Source organism: Mirounga leonina, unplaced genomic scaffold (genome assembly GCF_011800145.1).
Source record: "Mirounga leonina isolate KUSES-001 unplaced genomic scaffold, KU_Mleo_1.0 Mir_151, whole genome shotgun sequence".
Lineage (NCBI taxonomy): Eukaryota > Metazoa > Chordata > Mammalia > Carnivora > Phocidae > Mirounga > Mirounga leonina.
The window spans coordinates 96493488-96504203 of NW_023270377.1; positions in this window are offsets into that span (position 1 = coordinate 96493488).

Genomic DNA, 10716 nt, shown 5'->3' on the forward strand with positions numbered 1-10716 from the left:
TTATCTCTAAAGGCTACCCTGCTTCTCAAAATCTCAAGGGACTTTGGTCTTTCTCTAACATATCAGAGTTTAGCCAGCCAGGCCTTGTTATTGGTGGTTGTTAAAGTAAATTTGGTATTTGGGGGTCCTGGGTCTACTATTTGACATGGAAGACTGAATACAGCACATATGACTAAAATATTTCTGGAACATCCTGTGTTTGCCACTGATGCTTAAACATTTTCATGATTATCTTGAATATATTTATCTAAATTTCATCACCCGTCCTCAATTATTCATGTTAATAATTCTAGGTAAAATGAAATGTACTGAATTGGTATCTCACTTTTAAAGAATCAAATATCAGTGAAAGACATTGTAGATGTTCACAATATTTTATGCAAGAAAATTTTTGAGGGACTTTGGAAATTCCTATCAGTATGTTGAGGATGCAACATGGTAGGTTATATCTACATGGGAACCTGAAACTAGGATTTGAGTCCATGAAAATTTTCAGAAGGAAGTGATAAAATCTAAATCCTAGAAATCTTCCTGAATATGTTGCAAAGTTTAGAAATTTATAACCTAAAATAGAAGGAATTTTGCTGGTCAATCTCTAGGCCTTTTGCAGTTATGAGAGTCTGATTCCATTCCATAAAAACTAGGAAAACCTCTTTTACCATTGTATCAGGATTTTAAGTTGTATGGTATCCGTGAGTTAGTTCATCAAACATATGAGGTAAAGTACTCAAAAATATTCTGTTAATTTCTACAAAACTCTTTAAATCTTTAATTTTCAGAAATGATACACTGTAGAGAGATATTTAAGTTTCTGAATTTTAAAAGTATTATCAAGGCAAGAATTGTTACTATGCATTTATGTAAACTAGAGAGTGTGAGGGAAGTTTGGTGGATATTAAGTTAGTCACTTCATAAAGAATCCTTATCTATTGAATTTTTTGTACTTTTCTAAGCATTTAACTGACTCCTGCTAAAATTTAAACATATATAAGTAATTCATCATTTCAGATGATAGTCTTTTGATTTGTAAAATTAAGATCTCTCATAGAATTTTAGGGAAGGAAAGAATCTTGTTGGTCACCTGGTCTAAAATGTTTAATTTTGCCACATAAGGAAGCAGAGGCAGGAGCTAAGTGACTTCACTTTTGCCCATACCTCCATTCTGTGATGAAGCTAAGGCAGGAGCCCATTCTGCTGAGATGTAGGCTGGCACATTGTCCTCTTATCCACACTGCACTATGGTTATATCTACTCGATTAGATATATTTTGCAGATGTTTGATTATAATTTTTTTAATGATAACTTATTATCAGAAGCCATATACAACTGAGCTGCGGACATTCTCTCTTAGAATGGAAGGTATTCCTTTACTTTTTTCTTCTTGGACATTAGCATTTTTTCTTCAATAAGAAATGAAGTAGAAAATCCTACATTGTAATTCCAGTGCATCACATTTCAAAAAGTAGTTTTTAAGCTGTAAGTTACATATGATTAAGTTTTAATTCATGTCCTTAACTTAGACCCCAACAGATATAAAATAACGCTTTCAGCTTAGACAAAATAACCCATGCAAAAAGATGGACTCAAATCAAAGAAACTTTCCTTTAAAAAGTGATATATATACACATATACACATTATACATGAAACGTATACAACTTACGTCTTTGTAACCACAAAGGAGATTTTATAATGAATACTGAAAAAGAATGCAAGTTGAACAGTTGACTTCAATCAAATAAATAATCAAATAGGCTGAGAATAATTCCCTCTTGTCTATGCTTGTCCTGTGTCAACAGAAATCTTTGCACATAAACTTTCAAATCAACTGTCCAAAATGGAAACACATTCAAAGGATGAATGTACAAAATGATAAGCAGAAGAGCAAAATATAAGGATAGAAACATTTTTGGAATAATGTAGACCCCTTTCTCCCTGGGGTGGTGGAAAAAAAATGTGGGAAAATAGAGATTGCCATGTTTACTGGACAAAATACTCAATAGCTATTATACCAATGTTTCATTTTTTTTAAATATTTGAGAGAGAGAGCTCCAGCAGGAAAGAGAGGGAGAAGCAGGCTCCCCACTGAGCAGGGAGCCCTACGCGGGGCTTGATCCCAGGACCCTGGGATCATGACCTGAGCCGAAGGCAGACCCTTAACCAACTGAGCCACCCAGAAGCCCCTCATGTTTCATTTTTAAAGATTTATTTATTTTATTTGGGGGGGGGGCACAGGCACCCAGTGGGCCAGAGAGCAGTGGGAGGTTGGGGGTGGGGGAGGAGGGGCAGAGGGAGAAAGAGAATCTCAAGCAGACTCCCCACTAAGCCTCAATGGGCTAGGGCTTGATCTCAGGACCCTGAGATCATGACCTAAGCTGAAATCAAGAGTACCACACTTAATGACTCAGCCACCCAGGCAGCCCCCCAACCATGTTTCATTTTTAAAATTTGCTTTATATTTTTACAAATAGCAAAGTCATTCCTCTCAAAAAACATTTCCATTGGACCAACACTATTAGAAGTCACTCATAATATGCACTGGACTACTTATTTTTGAAAAGTAAGCTTTCATCACCCAAATCCCACCTTTTTGAAGAAAGAAAATCATATTTTTATTTTCTAATCTAATCAAACCTAGAGATCACCACTTTTTTTTTTTAAACATATTTTAAAGGAACTGTTGTCACAATATTTAGGACAAGTATGATGGACGACTCACTAACAGGCAGGAGCACAACTCCTATTATCCTAGGATAGACCCTGTCTAGGAAGTGGCCAGTTCATGGACTGAGTAACTCAGACAAGGGTCGGGGAACCAGGCTTAGCCAATAAAAACAAACTCAAGGCTACTGGCCACCCTCCCCCATCCATATGCTTAATCCCTTCCCACTGGAACCTTGTCAGAACCCTGGTGCTAAGTGCAGTAACATCTGGATATTAACTCCCTCCAGCCTCTTCTCTGGTGAGCAATCTCCAAAAACCTGTGCCTGAGACTGGGGACTGCTTGTTGTCCAACTGTTTTGGGCAGGTCCTTTCTAGCAACAGGGAGAAGTAGTAATGCATCTAGATGAAACTGGTGGACTTTGTGTGTTATACCCACTCACAGAAATTCAACTTCCAAAGAGTTAAATTGACTCTTCGATTCATATCCCTGCTCCAGGCTCCCAGTACCCACAGTAGCAGGTACACTCCTTGTAGGCAGGGAATTTGGTAAGTTTGTCTAGGTATTTAGTCTCTTTTCCTTGCAATCCCTCCAAGCCTTGCAGTATGTTTGACACATGATAGGTGCTCAGAAAACTTTGAAGGGGAGAGGGTTAAGCCAAGGGAAGGTTGGAGAAGGGACTTAAAATTTGAAGATTTTTCTACGTGTCCTAGAAAAGAGGATAAAACAAAGTGAGTAGTAGAATATCATCATTAGTTGTTATTGTTTGTAATGCACCTTTCGGAATTCCACTGGCAGCTGGTCGGGGCGGGGGGGTGGGAATCCAGGCTGGAGGCTAAAGGGTAAGGCCGACCGTTGCCACAGATCGAGAGACGCAGAGCCTCGGTCCATAACGTGGGACCAACACTTGGGTCCCGACAGGTGTTGGCAGCCCCAGTGGGCCTCTGGGCCCCTAGTCCCCAGCTGCCCCCTGCCTTTTCTGAGCGCTGGAGCATGCCCAGTGGCAGCGATCGAGCCACCGAGGGCTTTGCACGGGCGCGCTCCGCTTCTCCGGGTTTTAGCAGGAGCCCGCGGGGGGGCGGGGGTGGGGGGAGCGAGGGGGCCCGCGGAGCCCAGCCGCCTTGGCCGCGCTGGTGAGGAGCTAGCGCGACGCGCAGGGCGCTCTCCCGCGTTGCGGTTGCTCGGGAGATGCTGGAGCGGGGCGCCGGGCTGCTGCACCTGGCGCACTGAGCGCGGCGCGGGGAGCCCCCGGGGGCGGGCGGGGGGCGCGGACTGCGGTAGAATGCTAGCCGGGTTCCTCCGGCGCTGTGAGACGTCGCTCGAGCGCGGTCAGGTGCCTCTCGCTGCTCCACTAACTTGCCACTCGGTCGTGTTTGATCTCCGAGGTTCTCTACGCTTTGGGGCGGGGGGGGGGCGGGGGGAGTGGGGAGTTCGAGGGTCTGCGGTAGCCGAAGGAGGGATCTTGCAGGGGGGAGCCTGCCTGGTGCCGCTCTTCTTCCCCTCCCTGTCGCTCCCCTCCCCCCACCCCGTCGCTGCCGCTGTCCCTTCTGCCAGTTCGGAGAGCGTCGGGCTCCTGTGACATGCGGTCGCTGCCAAGTGACGGTCCCCGAGTCTGAAGTGCCCGCGAGGAAGTGAGCGGCAGCGCGGGCCGCCGGCGATGACCGCCATGAAGCAGGAGCTGCAGACCACCCCGGGGGCCAGGGCGAGCCCGGCGCCGCCGGCGGACCAGGTGAGAGGTGGCAGCCGCGGCCAGGCCCTCCCGGGAAGGGTGGCTCCAGTCGGCGCTTCCCACGCCTCCCTCTCCCCACCCTCCCCGCCCCAGTTCCAGCCTCCTCCAGGGACTCCGCAGGAAGTTCGCGCAGCCGAGCGCGCTCTGGGGCCGGGCGAGAGGATGCGCAGGGTGGAGAGCCGCGGGGAAGGGGGGAGAGAGGTAAAGGCTGGGGGTGATCCGGGAGCCCCGGGCAGGCGGGCCACCGAGGGAGGGAGAGGGGCCGGGGCCACGGAATGGGGGCCTCTTGGCTCAAATTAACGCACGTTGGAGGAATTACTGCGCTCCTGGAGGCGTCTACTTGCAGGGTTAGAGCGGGTCTACACGCCGCTGAAACGAGCGAGCGCTGGCCAAAGCTACCCCACTAGGAAAATGACCTTTAGGCCGGCAGAGTTTTTGCTTGCTTTTTTCTTTAGAGGAGACCGGGAGGGGGGGGGGGGGGGGGGGGGGGTGCTAAATGGGGGAAGGAGGTGTACCCTGCATGTGTGGTCTGCTGAGTGGAGCGGAGCTTGGGAGTAAAAGGCATTATTATGGGAAGCTGGCAAGGTACTGGCTTTAGTGATTTGTTGGGGCCAGATGTATGTGTCTGCAGAGATGGGGTGCCCTGTACCGGCTGAGGGTTATTTCTGTCCCTTTTCCGTTTTTCCGCACCGGCCACCCCTTTTTTTGTTTTGGTGTTTCGAGATTTGTAGCATAACCGTTCGGTGGATCTTCATCTCGTCTCTGTCCCTGGATTGGGGTGACTCGGGAGTTCGGTGTCGCTTTTTCCCAAAGTTGTAGGGTCGGGAGCGCTGAGGTGCCCTGGCAAAGAGGAGGCAGGCTGTGAGGAGCCGGCTCCAGGTGTTGTCACGTTTACATCAATCAGGGACTCTGAGCCGAGAGGGCAACAGTTAGGTCAGCGGATAACTACGGAGGCACCCGGGTACCCGCTGGGGGCCCTTTGCCCCAAGTGCACAGTTGAAGGCCGCCCGATGCGTTTCTGCCAGAGACACTCCTAGCTCATTGCCAGAGGTGGGGTGAAGGAGGTGCAAGCAGCGAGGTTCCAGTAGCGTCTCCGCTTTTCGCATAGTCTGAGCACTGAGGAGCAAGTGAAGAGAAGCTGTCCAAATCGCCCGAGTGGTGCTGAGGCGGAGGAGGAGATGCCAGGGCTGCTGTTATTAATATAATAGTCTTGGTCATCTGTCCTGGCTTGTGGTCTCCCTCTTCTCCTCTTCCCTTTCCTCCTCATTTCCCTCACGGACGTTTCACACAGGTGGTGAGGATTGCTCAATGCCTTAAAGCTCCCCCTCCATTTACTGGAGTGAATGTTGCAGTTTTTACAAAGCAGTTGTTTTCTTAAACTAGTCGCTTTACTCCTTACCCTAAGATCAATATGAAAATATTGAAACATTTTTATTGTATTGTCTGTCCCCTCTCTTAACATCTTTTTCCTCTGCTCCCTCCAACACACACCACGAGGTAGCAACTGGTTAGCAGATCATAAAAATAATTTTAGGAGAGGAGCCTGGATTTAACATCCTCTTTCAAGCTGACAGCCCTTAAATTTCATTAACAAGCCGCCGAGGCTCCTTACTGCTCTTGGAGTGATGCTTCCAATAAGAATGATTAGTCAGGTGAGAGTCCCCACATGAAATCTTTGCTCACTACCCTGTGACACCAGCTGGTTACTTGAGGTGCTGCAAACTGCTTGGTACCAGTGGGGGTGGGGAGGGAGAAGCAGAGCAGACCACACGGAAACTGAAAATGTATATGTAAATAGTGGACAAATATGCACAGTAAAGCCTTTTGTCAGGACTAAGCCGGTACTTAAAATTCATCCGAAGAGAGTCAAGCTTAAATCCCGTTTTTCTTGTGGACGTGCATTTTGGTTTATGGCCACTTCAGATATTCAGGGAGTGGCCGTTTGCAGAACTCTTGTTTTAATTGAGTTTTTTAAGTGCCTTTCAGAATATTTACATGATTTTAAAATGTCAATGGTATGCATATTATGCTTGAGTTAAAATGAAAGAGATTGATTTTGCTAGGGGAAGGAAAGCAGAATGAAATATCCATGGCAGCATCCCATTGAAGGTTTTCCAAGCACTCCTAGAAAATATCTTTATCTAGCATATTCTTTGTCTGAAGCTTGACCTATGAAATGATGACCAGATAATGTGGATGATTGCTGTGATTGCTTAAACTACTTGCTCTAAGAGTGCTAAGTTTTTATTAACAGGATTAGTCATTGTGGTCTGATGCTGCACTTGTCATATAACTCTCATGTGGTACTAGCTATAACACTCCCAAATAGACACAAATGATCTGGTTTCTATATTTCTTTAAAAAAAAAGATTCACAAATTTAAATAAAAATATAGCTTTATGAAGTCCTACTTAATGGTTAAAGAGGGGGCATATTCCAGCTAATCACTCACTGTGTATTGATTTTGAGTGATTTAAGCTTTCAAATGTTGCCAGAAAGGTCTTTGGCTTTTCATAGTAGAGATTTTTATGAAATCTCAAAAACGCCTTGTCCTGCGGCCATCAACACCTATTTCCACTTAGAGCACAGTGGAAGACTGTGGTCTTTCCTCTGGGTGAAATGGTTATGAATCCTATAATCTGGTGGTTGTTAGGGTCCTTTAGCGAGCTTGACACCCTCCCCCCCCCAGGTTTCATTTCATCTGTGACTCTCCTTTGGGACATTGGTGCCACGACAAGAGTGAGAAGCGGCAACAAGAATAACAGGGACTCTGTGCTTTTATTAACATTCTGAATCATTGGAAGTATTTTTTTTATCATTTTAGTAGTCTTTCCTTTAAAGCTTCGTTGATTAAATGTTTATGAAAGTTGTTTTGTTGTTTTCACGATGCTCCACATTTACAAAATATCTAGATAGATGATTTGATATGGGTAGATACCGTCATTCTGAATATAATCAATATCCCACTTGACATTGAGGGATCTAAAATCTTGAGTGACAAGTTGTAACTTACTGTTTTTAAAAATTACTTCTTGAATGCTTGCCATGTGCAGAGTACTGTCCTCTGGACTGATCACATTTATTAAATGCATTTTTCTGCTTAATGCTCAAAGAAACTTTTTGAGTTTGGTCAATCCTCTGTTCATACAGAGGATTAAAGAAACTAATCAAACTTGTCTTCATAAGTGGTGGAGATGGGACTTAACCCCAGTCTGTGTTACCTAAGATAAAATATGGTTACTGAATTCTAAATCCCCACCTTCTAACTTCTACCCAGTTACAGTTCAACACATTGTTATTAGCATAATGCAAAATAATTGCAAATATTTTGTGTGTGCAGATTTACTTTGAATGTAAAATGGACGAATTTGTTTAAAGCTTCGATTTTAAATGTAAATAATAGCTCTTGAGATTTTTAAAGTTGACTTAATATCTCTCCCATTGATGGAAATAATATAAAAAGAGCCAGGTAGGTCCTGATAAGTACATAGGAACTTAAAAAAAACATCTTGGTAATGATGGGACTTTCATTAATGAGTGCATTTTTATAGTTAGACCAGGTTTAGAATTTGCCCACATTGCCACCAGGTGGCACCCTTCTGCTGAATCCAATGGGTAAAAATATTTCCTAAAATGTTTGGTGGTCCTCTCAGCTCCAAGAAACCAAACCAAAACAAACTAAAACACACAACAACAACAAAGCCCAAACAAAACAAAACAAAAAACTAAGCAAACAAAAGAAAAACCACAACCCTACTTTCTGAGGTATGACTAAAAAATATATTTTTATAAGCAAAAATTTGGCAGCAAAGACATCATTAGTTATGCATTTCTCTCTAAAAAACATATTCTGGTGGGAAACCAATTTCTTAGGGTTCAGGATGCAGCAGTCTCTTGATGAAATAATTCATGGTCAAAACTGCAATTAAATATGCAATGTGCAAAATGCCTTTTGTAAAATATCTATTGTACTTTTCACTTTTAGGTAATATTAACCCAAAATGTTACCATACAGAAATTAGGATTTATTCTTTTTATTTCAAGTTTGTTGAGGCAAACTTGATTAAAATTTTCAAGTGCATTCTTAATGCAAACTTATCAAAAGTTATTCTTCCATGTTTCCCTGACAAATATAAAAAGATGTCATAATTTAGTCTATAAACTATTGTTTTTAACATAGAACCTTAAAAGTAGTTTTAGAAATCATGTTGAAAAAATATTTAACAGGCCAGTTATTACTCTTCATTCAATATAACATATATAGTATCTAATTGATGGGAGAGTTCTTTGTGGTTTGGTTTACAAAAGATAATTTAGATTGGGTAAAGGCGTTACATAGAAGTCTTTATGACTTAAGAGATATTATACATTTTCTACTATCCCTTAATTTCTTATTACATATATAATGTATATCTCATAACGTGTATATGACGTTTTAGCTACTGAGTTTAGAACATACCACGATACATCCCTTGCTTGTAAACTCCTAATCTCTCTGTTTATTTCAGGGACTGAGCAAATTGCACATTTAAGAAAAATTAAACTATATAAAAACAAATTAAAGAAAATTATATTATTAAATATTAATGCTGCATTATCTTATGAAGTACATTACATTAGAAGCAGAACACTGAAACCAAATTTTTCCTGAGTAAAAAAGAAAGCTATTTAAAAATTTTGGTTCATTGAATCATTTATGATTACATAATGTTACTATTATCTGTGGATTATGCTCCGGAAACCACAGATTCAAGTTCATATTCCAGCTCCACCAGTCATCACTGCTTTCTTGGGCAGGATAACTTACTTTCTATAGTTCATTTGTGAATGGAAGTGACTACAGATCCTTTACATGTTTGTTGTAAGAATTAACTGAAATAATATGTGAAGGCTTTTGAATAAAGCCTGTCTCATATCAAGTGTGCTCTCATTCCCTAGTCTGGGAATAGGAACCTAGAAAAAGCGGGGCAGGGGGGCAGGGGGGAAGGGGAAGGCTTAAAGGATCATCGAGCCGCCTACAACTGGGTATGTTATTTTAACATTTTACAAAACATTGCATTGTTCAGTACAAATTTGTATGATTACATATGAAGGTGCACACACACATACATATTATATTAATAATATATGTTTGGTTTGGACATCAGGGCTGATTTGGCAAACACGCAGACTTCAAAATACTCTATTACATCTCTACTTCCATTCAGTCAAAGCTCAGTTCTTTACTGTCCTACGTTGTAAGGGGCCAAACTGGAAGTAGACATTGGTTAATTCTGACGAACAGGTGAATTAGCTGCAGAATATGTTGCATTCTGTTTTGAGTGTAATACACTTCCTAAGGTAATAAGCATGGAGAAAGGGGATGTTTTAAATCCTCTTTAATATTTAGGTTAATATTTCATACTTGGCATTCCAAGTATAACACTGCCTCCATATATTTTCCTACTTCTCCTACTTGCTGAGTGACTTTACATGTGTTCTAATCAAGTTCATGTTTTACTGCAACGTTATACAGTAGCCCCACCCCCACCCCCATTCGTTGTTCACTGTCCCCGATTTCAGGTCCCCACTGTCAGCTGAGATTCCAGAAGCAGATGATCCTCTGTGGGAGGTAGTGTCAGAAGGTCAGTAGAATAGCCTCACACTCAGTGCCCCATCACTCACCTCACTTCATTTCCTCACGTACGCATTTTATCTTCTCACGTTATCATCATCATCAGAGGTTGAGAACAGTATGATAAAATGAGAGCTCACATTCACATAACTTTCATTACAGTATATTAGAATAGTTTTAATTTGTTAGTTATTGTTGTTAATCTCAGACTGTGCCTAATTTATAAATTGAACTTTATCATGGTTAAGTATATATAGAAAAAACCATAATACATATAAGATTCAAGAGTATTGGAGGTTTCAGGCATCCACTGGGGGTCTTGGAATATATCCAAGATATTTCATGGATGAGGAGGGATGACTAATGAGGGCATAACCTAAGACATGTATCAACTAGGGAAGTTGGAACTTACCCCATCTGAAGACCTATAAAAGGTCCCCAAAAGGGGCAAATAAATAATGGACTGTAAAGATCTTCATAAACACATGTCCTCCTAAATTTAGAAGTGTTTCTGCCCTGGTGTATGCCCTAGTGTATGTTTTAAAGCTTGTACTGACTTGATCCACAAGCTTTTTGGCAATAGGCAATCTCTGTTTTCATTTTCCTAACTAGACAGTCCCTGTTCTCCAAGGCTTTTAAACTGTACATCCTCCACCCTCCACCCCCCTAACTGCTAGAAATTCTTCTCATTTATTATGTATTAACTAAAGGAA